Raw genomic sequence first — 9,419 nt, forward strand, 5'->3', positions numbered from 1 at the left:
GTGAAAATTCCATCATTTAGACGGGATTGACATCAGATTGGGTATTATAGAAGAAACAACTTGTTAATTTGAAGACACAGTAAAAGAAGCTATCCAAGATGAAATGGAATAAACAACTGGGAAAAGAAATAAACAGAGCACCAGTTAACTGTGGGACAGCCTCTGCAACCTAACAGAAATGTAATTGGAAATCTCAAAGAAAAGGAAGGGGAAAGAAAACATTTAAAGATATAATGGCCGGAAAGTTTTCCAAATTTGATGAAAATGATAAACATACACACACAAGAAACTCAAAAAATCTCAAGCACAGAGAAAAGCACTTTAAGTGTACAATGCAAACAAATTTAGAATGGACTGATTGCACAACCATAAACGTCGCCAAGATAAGGAGATAATACCTAAAATCATGTTCAAAACAGCTAGGAGTTCTTTTATTCAGCAAGTCAGATAAAGTAAGAAACCCCCATCCAACCAATTCAAACACATGTGAGGTTAAAGAATTTTTTAATTAAAAATAAAATCTACTTTGATATCTAAAAACATTTGAGGTTATATATAAGGAAAGAGTAAGTAGAAATGTCAGATAAAGTTTATATATATTAAAGTGTAGAATGAAGTCAAGATGAAATCTACTAAAAAGGATGGCTTAAATACCTCATATGATAATGGTGAAACTATCTCTATCCCTAACCTATTTCTTCTTTTTAAAAATTTTTTAAAGTATCTATTTATTCTTGAAAGAGAGAAAGAGAGAGAAAGAGAGAGACAGAGTGTGAGTGGGGGAGGGGCAGACAGAGAGGGAGACACAGAATCCAAAGCAGGCTCCAGGCTCTGAGCTGTCAACACAGAGCCCGATGCGGGGGTCGACCCCACGAACCATGAGATCACGACCTGAGATCACGAAGTCAGATGCTTAACCAACTAAGCCACTGAGGTTCCCCTGTCCCTGACCTATTTCTAAGCTTTAGTTCTGTGCTATGACCTCCTGGTATATTCATGTTCTCAAAGTTTCTTAACTCAGTACCTCCGTCTTATTACCATACTACCCACATCACCCCATCTCACTCCTCACCTCTAACTCCTCCACTGTTTATATTGCAATCTCCATTAATGGTATCAACCGTCTTCCAAGAGTTCTTGTTCTCACCTGTTTCCTCTGGCTTCCTCAAAACCAATCACCAACTCCTATGGATTTTACCTCTGAAATATCCTTAATATCAAGTAGCTTTCTCTGCCTCTGTCTATTCCCACCGTCTCAGGCCTTCATCATTCCTTTTATTTTAATATAATATAAACCTTTTATTGAACCAAACTATACAGGGGTGCCTGGGTGGCTCTTCTGTTTGGAACCTCTCTCAAAAATAAACATTAAAAAATTTTTGAAGCAAAGCATACAAACAAAAAAAATGTACAAATCATAAGCAACTTAAAATTTTTAACAAAGTGAAAATACACCTGTTTAACCACCATCTAAATCAATGTATAGAATGTTTCCATTCCCCAGATGGCTCCCTGCTATCATCTCTCAATAATTACCTGTTTCTCCAAAAGATAACCACTATTCTAAAACCTCACCCAACAGATTAGTTTTGCCTGTTTCGTGAACTTCTGTGTAAGTGGAATTATACAGTATATGATCTTGTACCTGGCTTCTTTTGCTCTGTGTTATTTTTGCAAAATGCATCTCTGTTTTTAGGAGTGGCAACCATATGCACATTGCATTGCTATGTATGAAGAATGTACCACAATGTATGTATCCATTTTACTGTTGGTAGACATGTGTTTCCAGTTTGGGGCTGCTATGAATAAAGTTGCCATGAACATACCTGTAAATGTTTTCTTGTGAACTTACCCACACATTGGTATTGGATATAAAACTTGGAGTGGGATTCTTAGCTCAAAGGGTGTGTAGAGCTTCAACATTAGTAGAAAGTACCCAACAATTTTCCAAAATGGCTATTGAGTTTACCTTCTTGCTATTGGTACATGAGACTTCCAATTGTTTCATTACCAAAACACTTGGCACCATTGGTTTTTAAAGTTTTATCCATCCTGGTAATGTGTAATATTTCCTTGTGGTGTTAATTTGCATTCCTATGACGATAAACCCCATTTCATAAATTTATCAGCCATTTATTTTTGTAATTTTTTTAACGTTTATTTATATTTGAGAGAGAGACAGAGTGCAAGCAGGGGAGAGGCAGAGAGAGAGAGAGAGAGGGAGACACAGAATGTGAAGCAGGCTCCAGGCTCTGAGCTGTCAGTGCAGAGCCCAACGTGGGGCTCGAATTCACGAGCTGTGAGATCATGACCTGAGCCGAAGTCAGACGCTCATCCAACTGAGCCACCTGTCATATGAAGTATCGTTGGAGTCGTTTGCCACTTTCTATTGGATTGCCTGTATTTTCTTAATGAGTTCTAGGAAGATTTTCAGGATACATATACATATTCAGGATACATATACAAATTTCAGGATACAAATACATATCAGGATACATATCTTTGTCAGTTTTCTCTCATTCTGTGGCTTGCTTTTTGAATCTGTCAGTTGGTTTTGTTTTTGTTTAATCAACTTTCTAGTAATAAAATTTATATACAATTAACTTTGCAGATTGTAAGTGTACAATTTTGTGAATTATGAAAAATGTATACACATGTGTACTCCACAATCATTTGGGGAACTAATTACTGGAGGTAAAAGCCAATTCAATAGGACAAGAAACATAAATAAAAGTAATGATAAATGGATAGAACCAAAACCTTATATTATGTAGAATATTGTAATATTGTATTTTATGTAATATTATAATATGTAATATTGTATTTTTATGTAAAATATTGTAAGAAAAAAATTAACTTACAAAAATTAGTAAATGAATTTAGTGAGGTCACAGAATACAAGATTCATATACAAAAATCAACTGTCTTGAACACATTTTCTTAAATTTATTCTTACTATGTTATGATAGTTGATACCATTATAAATGGTATTGTTTTTAAATTTTATTTTCCAGTCGTCTGTTGATAATACAGAGAAAATCAGCTCTTTGCTTTTCTACCCACGACTATCTCACCCTCCATAGCATCACACCCAAAGCCATCCATTTACCTCTTCTTTGCTTATTACTTACTTTTAAGACCCAGCTCGAAAACCGTCTTCTGTTTGGAACCTTCCCCAACCTTCCCAGAAAAAAATGAATGGCTCTGTGCTACCTGCTTCTCAGAATATCCAACATGAAACATAAATTTTTAAAAACTTAGGAGTATTTTGTTAAAGTTACATTGACAGTCTCAACCTTTAGAAATTATATAATGACTATAAACCAATTATAACATTTAATATAGACATATCTTTTTAAAAAATAGAATCATTCAATTGAGAAAATATAATTAAGAGTGATAAAATGGTATTTTAAATTTTAGGAGGTAGATTTATCTTTTATGATTTTTTATTTTCATGATAAAGTTGTTCACTCATTAGCCCAGCATTAATTACCAAACTCCAATTTTATTATATACTATGCTAAAAAAAAAACAAAACTTAACCTTCACTGTATATTTGAAAATATTAACACTATACAGATAATTTTTCAAACTTAAACTACAAATTCCTTATTAAGGTGAAATATATTTTAAATTTAATGGGCTTGCTGCTAAATGACAAAATATCTTAAGTGTTTCAATAAGAAAAATGAAATATGAAATAAAAAGAAATATTTTAATGAAGCAGTATGAATGTTCTTCAAAGGACCACCAAAAAGAAGGAAGACTTAAATAATGCCATTTTATATTTCTTTCTCTCTTATTCTTTTTATTTTTGGTCCTGCTTTCTGGAGAAAACCTACTGGTGGTGAGTACCTTCCTTTCTATAGGTCTAGCTCTTCAAATTATTTTTTTTAATGTTTATTTCTGAGAGAGAGAAAGAGAGAGAGCGAGAGAGCGAGCATGAGCAGGGGAGGGGCAGAAAGAGAGGGAGACACAGAATCCGAAGCAGGCTCCAGGCTCCTAGCTGTCAGCACAGAGCTTGACATGGGGCTTGAACCCACAAACTGTGAGATCATAAACTGAACTGAAGTCAAACACTTAAACGACTGAGCCACCCAGGCACACCCTAATTCTTTTAATTAAATGAAGGAACGAATAGAAAGGTCTTGGCACAATGTCTACCATGTAAATGCTAAAAAAAAAAAAAAAAAAAAAAGACAGCTATTATTCATTATATAAATAATTACTTGAAACTGAGGCTTCCAGTAAGGCATAGCCATGAATAGAGGTTTTAACTTAATTCAAAAAATGAGAAATACAAAAACCTTTAGAAGTACTCACTGAAAATATGAGTTCAACAGTTTGTAGCCATTCTAAGTATTTTGTGATTTTGTTTTAAAATAAAAGTATTACTATGCCTAAGGAAAAGCTACTTGAGTTATAGTTTGATGTGTAACCTAAACCCTTTCATTTCCATTATCTGGCATACTGAAACTGCAAACCTCATTGTCATACTGAGATGTTTGAACAATGTTTATATCATACAAGCAGTGAAACATAACAGAAGCAAAGGGTTATTCTGAGACAATTTATTATTACTATGTGGATAATAAGGTGCTTAGTATGAAGAAAATAACCACTGGAAGCATGACTTTAAAGAACAATAACAATTAACTTTGTATTACATATCAACTACATACTACAGTAATCAACAAATTCCTGTAAACTATAGAAGCTCAAAACAATAATGAGCACTTATTATCTCAAAGTTTGGTCAGAACATATCCATGTTGTGTTAATCTGTTCCTCTCAGCGTATCCATAAATATGTGGATTTTAAGAAGAACGATTTAAGAGGTACAGGTACAAGTGGTGGGTATATCTCAGATTTTCTTGCACAGTCTCAATGTCCATTTTTGAAACAAAATAATTTCACACTGGAAGTATTTTTAAGCAACTGTTGCAAAAGACTTCTTGCATACCGCATGTTTCTTTTGAAAAGTAGGTGCTTTCTTATTGTTGAAATGTCATATTTACTTTGAAGGGATAAGTTAAGTGTGTTCGTCAAAAATATGTGCTACATAGCATGGCTCTAATAGCCATTTATCTTTACAAGAAAAGTGAGCAAATTTGTATTGTTTGTATTATGCACGCCATCTTATAATACATTTTTTAACTACGTTGGTTCAAATAAGCCAGGAATTTCTCTGCATTACAAAATATTTTCATGATTTAATAGTTTCACCCCTGTGATTGCTTGCTAAGTAGACAAATTCTGCCTGTCCCTGCAGTGTGATTTTGCAGAATTTCCCATCAAAAGGCAAAGGATTTTTTTTAACCTTTGAAGCTAGGCTTGGCCATGTGACTTGCTCTGGCCAATGGGAGATTAGCAAAGATGATGCAAGCCAAGACTTAAAAAGTGTTGTGCATTGGGCTTCCCCTCTCTTTTCTGCTCTTTGCTCTTCACTAATTACCAGATGTAGAAGCCCAGACTAATCTGCTAGAGGATCGGGACCATGTGGAGCAGAGACGGATTATCCCTGCTGAGGTTCCCCACTCCCTAGCCTGCCAGCTTGTAAGCCAAGGTATCCTAAACCATCCAACCCCGTATGAGTCAGCTCAGACCAGAAGAACCACTCAGCCTACCCACAGAATCATGAGAAAGAATAAAGGTTGCCGTATTAAACCACTAAGTTTGAAGTGGTTTGTTACACAACAAAAGCTGATTAATACACTCCATCTCAAATACAAAGTATTACACATTCTACACTCAAAGGTCTTATTTTTCTAAATTAAACAAAAACGACTTCTTGTTGCATGTAACTAATAATATGTCCCCAGATTCTCAAAACTAGACCAATGGTGATAGGAGCCACTGTTGACCCTTGTTCCCTCCAGGGAGCCCACATTCTCGAACGTAATGACCCATTGAAGACACTAGTATTAATCTGTGTGTTTCGTATCAGTAAAGCTCAGTTTATATTTTTCAGTTTCAGTAAAGTTAAATAAAAATAAAGGCTCTAATATCTTCTTAATTTACCTCTATTTTGGAGCTCAGTGGTCTAGTGAATAATGAAAGTTATGTTTATTCTTCTGCTTTCTTTTCGTTTCCTTCTCTCATGATACTGAGAAAGGCTAGAAGGATGCAGAAATTTCTATTTTCCTCTTCACCAAATATCTGTTCCTTTCATTTGATGCTATTGAATTAACATCTGATGCTATTTGATATTCAGTTTTTACTATATTCTAGAGTTTTCATTAAAAGTAGCAAAGTAAAGTACACTTTTATGCTCACAATTTTGTGATAATTATGTTGAAACTCATTTTTTCTTTAATTCATCTTTAGTGACCTAGAGTGATCAACCTTTCCAGTTTTTCCAGGGACTGTGACAGTTCCTGGCATTTAAGACTCCTAGTGCCAAGTCAGGGAAAGTCCCAGGCAAACAGGGACGAGTTGGTCACCCTCACTGAGGACTGTTCAGCTGGCTTTCAAAGGATTTGAGCACTTTGGTACTTCTTTGGCCCAGTGACTTCCGTTTGAGCTTTTCTGTGGAGAGCTCTGAGGAAACAGAGAAGGAAGTGGGAAATGTTGGATAGTGTTCCATTTTCTTTTTTTTTTTTTTTAAGTAATTCTTTTTAAAAAAATTTTTTTTCAACGTTTATTTATTTTTGGGACAGAGAGAGACAGAGCATGAACGGGGGAGGAGCAGAGAGAGAGGGAGACACAGAATCGGAAACAGGCTCCAGGCTCTGAGCCATCAGCCCAGAGCCCGACGCGGGGCTCGAACTCACGGACCGCGAGATCGTGACCTGGCTGAAGTCGGACGCTTAACCGACTGCGCCACCCAGGCGCCCCAGTGTTCCATTTTCTAAATGATTTTAGTAAGAAACATGCTGTAAACCTTTACTGAAATAATACCTCAGTATTCTGAGCAGTAATTTCTTTAAACCTGTAAGGTAATCGGGATGATTCCGAATGTTACTTGTCATGGGGAACTTTCCTCGGAGAGAAAGGCTGTATAACCTTAAATAGAATTGGATGGTCTATTAATGTGACACAGACAATTATGAATCTTCCCCTCAAAATGCAAAGACAATTATTTAATTTAAATATTTGTTTAAATAATGCTTATATCTGCCATACTAATTTAGAGCAGATTTATATTGAAGTTATATTTTTATATACTATATATATTTTTGCAGCAAATTAAAGTTCCTTACATAATTAACTTTATAGTATATTTCTATTCATTTTATTGGCATTGAAGCATTAAATTGCCTATTTTTAAAGGGGACATAGAAATTTTACTTACATCTTTTCTTTCACAATGTTTTGGTCAGAGTTATGAATCATTTATGAATCAGCAATATAACCCCCAATTATATCATTAGTCCTATGAGAAAATACTGTTTTTAAATGATGAGAAACTGAGAATACATTGCAAATAAAAGTGGGAATGTTTTTATATTATAATATGATGTTCAAAAATGCAACGTCCATTATTTTCCACTTACATACTTTTACTCAGCAGGTGTGTGTGTGTGTGTGTGTATGTGTGTATGAGAGAGAGAGAGAGAGAGAGAGAGAGAGAGAGAGAGAAGAATGAATCCTATCCACTAGCAACAGAAACTTCCAACACTGAAACTCTGCTTCTCAGTGCTCCTTAAACTTTGATGTGCACACAAATCACCTGGGGAGCTTGTTAAAGAGCAGGTTCTGACTAGGGGGTAGGTTTGGCATAGTTGCTGAGGTTCTGCCTTCCTAACCAACTCTCAAATGACATGGACCCTCCTAGGCTACTGACCTCCCTTTAAGCAGCAAGTTCTAGTAAGTCTATCTGAAGCAGAATGCACTTCCCCACAGCCACTCCTCTGGCTTTACCCCGTGGTATATTCCTTTTTTAAAAAAATGTTTATTTTTTGAGAGTGAGAGTGCAAGGGAGGGGCAGAGAGAAAGAGAGAGAGAGAATCCCAAACAGACCTCATGCTGTCACTGCAGAGCCTTGATGCAGGGCTTGAACTCATGAACCCTGAGATCATGACCTGAGCCAAAATCAAGAAGCTTAACCAACTGAGCCACCCAGGTGCCCCAACCTTGTCATAGATTCTTAATATCATCATTACCTACCTGAATAATCCTATTTCCTTATTTGGTGTATTGTCTGTCTCTCTACCAGGTCCATGAGGACAGGGACATTTTTGGTCTCATTCTCTCCTATATCTCCAGTGTCTACAACATGATGAGCTATTGCTTCTAAAGATCTGTTGGTTAAATAACGTATTTGCATGAAGACGTGGTATATGTACAGAGTTGATTACTGGATACACACCATGTATATATCAAGCAGGGTATTGATGGTTAAGAGCATGGCTCATAAGTGCACTCCTTAGCTCTGTGATACTGGCAAGTGACGTAACATCTCCTGCTTCTCTGTCCTCATCCATTAAATAAGGGTAATAATAGCTACATTTACACCACTGTTGAAGGGGGGATACTAAATAAGTTACTATATGTGACATACTTAGAAAGGTGCCTGGCATGCAATAAATATTATGTAAATGTGAGCTCATGAGCTATAATGTTTTACCGTAGATAGGTATTTTTATTTATGAAACCTAGAAGCTTCTGAAAGCAGCAGGCATGTCCTGTATTCTATCTGGAAGAGGTCAAGCCTAGATGGATGGTTTTCAAACTGTGCTTCTCAGAGAAACAAGGGGTCTGTGTAATCTCCAAGGCAATCCCTGAGGCATGGGTAGACCAAAAGGTGCACAGAATCCAGAAATCAGGGTTCTGCCTCCATCACCACCATCACTCAAGCAAGGCAGCCCCACCCTCTCTTTTATTACACACTAACATTTCAAATAGTCTTCCTAACTAAAGGGATGTGTTGCTTTAAAAAAAAAAATCTAACTTGAGGAGCCCATAGGTGGATCAGTCTAATATGCATCCAACTGTTGGTTTCACTCAGGTCATGATCTCACGGTTCGTGAGTTCCAGCCCTGCGTCTGACTCTCTGCTGACAGTGCAGAGCCTGCTTGGGATCCTGTCTCTTCCACTCTCTCTGCCCCTTCCCTGGTCTCTCTCTCTCTTTCTCTCTCTCTCTCTCTCTCTCTCTCTCTCTCCCCCAAAACAAATAAATAAACATTTAAAAATAAAAACTAACTTGAGAGGCACAGCACAAGGTAATCTCCAAATTTTTATTCAGCTGTATAATCTTATCAATTCCTAAATATGAATTCTTAAATAGCACTGCTTATGACTCACAGCACTGTTGGAGGGTCTTCATGTAGATCTTTGATATATTAAGGTTTTTATGTATTATGTATTGATTAGACTATGTTATCACATTATTATATATAATGTATTATGTATTGATCACCTATTAGTATATATCAGATGAATTACTGGTTGAGTGTTAGTAAGACCAGTGTCAG

This window comes from Herpailurus yagouaroundi, unplaced genomic scaffold, assembly GCF_014898765.1.
Source record: "Herpailurus yagouaroundi ecotype Mexico unplaced genomic scaffold, PumYag 162, whole genome shotgun sequence".
NCBI lineage: Eukaryota > Metazoa > Chordata > Mammalia > Carnivora > Felidae > Herpailurus > Herpailurus yagouaroundi.